The sequence below is a fragment of the Centruroides sculpturatus genome, unplaced genomic scaffold (assembly GCF_000671375.1).
Source record: "Centruroides sculpturatus isolate CEXI.00-Female unplaced genomic scaffold, Cexi_2.0 scaffold804, whole genome shotgun sequence".
Lineage (NCBI taxonomy): Eukaryota > Metazoa > Arthropoda > Arachnida > Scorpiones > Buthidae > Centruroides > Centruroides sculpturatus.
Window position 1 is genome coordinate 389,764 of NW_019385046.1, and position 2,728 is coordinate 392,491.

The following is a 2,728-nucleotide window of genomic DNA, read 5'->3' on the forward strand; positions in this document are numbered from 1 at the left end:
ATAAAAGCAATAAAATTTGAAACCAACACTTATAAATGTAAATATCTTGAGCACAGAGATTTTAAAAATTGATAATGTTAATAGAATTAATGATAACTTAAGTGTTAAAATTGACGAAGGATGGTATAATTATATCTTTTAAAAACTAAATTATCTTTGTGATGTAATGTCCACATGTACTGGTTAAACCATTAGGAACCTGTAATTGTATCACATGTTGTCACCACTTGTACACCAGATGTGGACTGACACACACCTCCCTCACTTCCACTCCCAGCACCTTGTTGTAAGCTGGCACCTGCTACTCTGTCATCTTACTTTTTGGTATGTACATTACCTGCCTGTATAACTTTAGTCTATTAGCATTAACTAATTATTGTCTAACTTATAACTGTTTTGTATCAGCACCCTGTATGTCATCCTACCATGCAAGGTCATGAAGATTTATTACACCTGTCTGCACTGATATTGCCTACTGCTCATACTGTTATATTTGGTATATATACTGTTATATTGGCATCTTCATCTTTATATTGTATAGTTTTAGGCATAGCTTTTAAGTTCACCTTACTTTGTATAATTTTTAATATACCACCTAATTTAGACAATACTTACTGATGATGCTTACTACTCACACCATTACAGTGGTGTCCTCAACTTATATATTGTATAACTTTAAGCTTAGTTTTAAGTTGACCGTTACTTAGTTTAATTCTATTATGGCATTACCTTTAACTAACACCAACTGATGAGGGACTGTTTTCTAACAGAAAACAGTCCGAAATGCATTTTGGGTTTTCGTTTTCATACTTATGTAGTAACCTTTTGTGTTTATTTAATTTTTTCACTTTAATCTCTGAGCGTTCGTGCCCATCATTTGGTCTGATAAGCTCTCACTATTATCTGCCTCACAGTTGTGGATATTTTATATTATTATATCAAGGGCTAGAAGCAACTTTTGTAATAATTTAATATAAAAACCAATAAGAAAACTTTATTAATGTTCAAGGAGATAAATCCAGGAATGAAATATTATAAATTTTCTAAATTTCCTAAGGTTGACAGGTTGATTGATATGTATTTCAAACATTCTAGTATTTGCATAATTGAGTCCTTCCCAATCAGTAAAAATCACATTGGTGAAAAAATTATTCACAACAAAATTTATGAAAATCCTCTGAAAATGATTTTGTGGTGTTACACTGTATTAGAGTTTCTCAAACGAGACCCAAGAATCCCGGTTGTTTTTTTAATCCGGGAAATATCCCAGGAAATTCTTCTCATCCTGGGAAATCCCGCAAATTTCTTAAAAATTTACTTTTTTCTTATTTTGTGTTAAGGTTGAAAAAATTTTGCAAATAGAAAGTATAATTAACTCACAAACTGTCAGAATACATTTATATTTATTAATTTTAAACCTACTTATTAGTTTTTTAAATTTTTCCTATTATGGCATATCACAAATGGTCAATAATCAATACATAGCTTATTTGTGGCAGGACTCTGAAAATTCTTTACTTGTCAGTACCTGTAATATCTGGAACAACTGTGCTTACGCTGTCTTAATTTTTAACCATGCCCAGTAGATTCGATAACTGCATAACGCCAGGTTGTGCAAGTTGGGCAAGGATACAAACGAGTACAAAGTCTGCAAGTATAAAGTTTTCTTCATAACCCTGATTATTAAAGCTAAACAAATTGCCGAATTATCAGACTATAAGCAGTGTTGCCGTTCCTAGTACATTTGTACTTTTCTGGTACATTTTGCCCTTTCCAGTAAATTGAAAGTATTGATACATTTAGATTTTTAGTACATTTTCAGTACATTGTAATATTTCAAGTACCATTTACGGTACAAATTAATATTTCACGCCTTAACAAAAAAATGAGAAAAAATTAGTTTAATAAACTCTCACTAGTGTCACTACTTGCTAATTTAAATTATCCTATCACAACATACAAATGGTGTGTGTCCGTCGACGTCAGCAACATAGATAGTTGCACGTGTAAACGGTCTTGACTCAGTGGTCTTCTTTCACACGTTCAGTTGTCTGCACATTCTCATCAGGACCTTGACAAAATTTTTAATGCCACGTGGTCCAAACAATTCAACTCCGTCAAACAAAAATAATGGACAGGTAAGGAAATCAATGATTTTAAACTTTTGTTGTCAATAATATCAAAATATCCGTTAAGTCAGAAACAAATTATTACAGAAAATAGTTTTGAAATTGTACGAGTATAAATAATATGAATACTTTTACATTATTTTCTACCACTATAATTTAATTCTTAAATTATGCACTTCAATTTTAGTAATCGTAGTAAAAGAAATAAGGGTTAATGTTACGTATGATTCCAAAATGGCTGCGCTTCCGACTGTTCCAAGATCTATATAAGAAGGTCAAGACACGCGTGATCTACTTCTTAAGCCGCCATTTTGGGGTTTTTTGAGTTGCATGTTTTAAGCAAACTTGTACGAGCAGTCAGTTTTATATGACATTAATTAAACTAAAATTGCATAAATCCTGTAATTTCCAGTCAAAAATATAATAATAATTTCGGATGATTATTCAACCCCAATTTTATGTAACGTTTTCATCAAATAGTTTAAAAGAAACAAGCATCCTTATCTTTTGCTGTCATGATTGAAATTAATTAAATAGGTACTAAAACTGATGCAATTACGTATATACCACTTCGTAAAGTGATGCAATAACATCAAAAT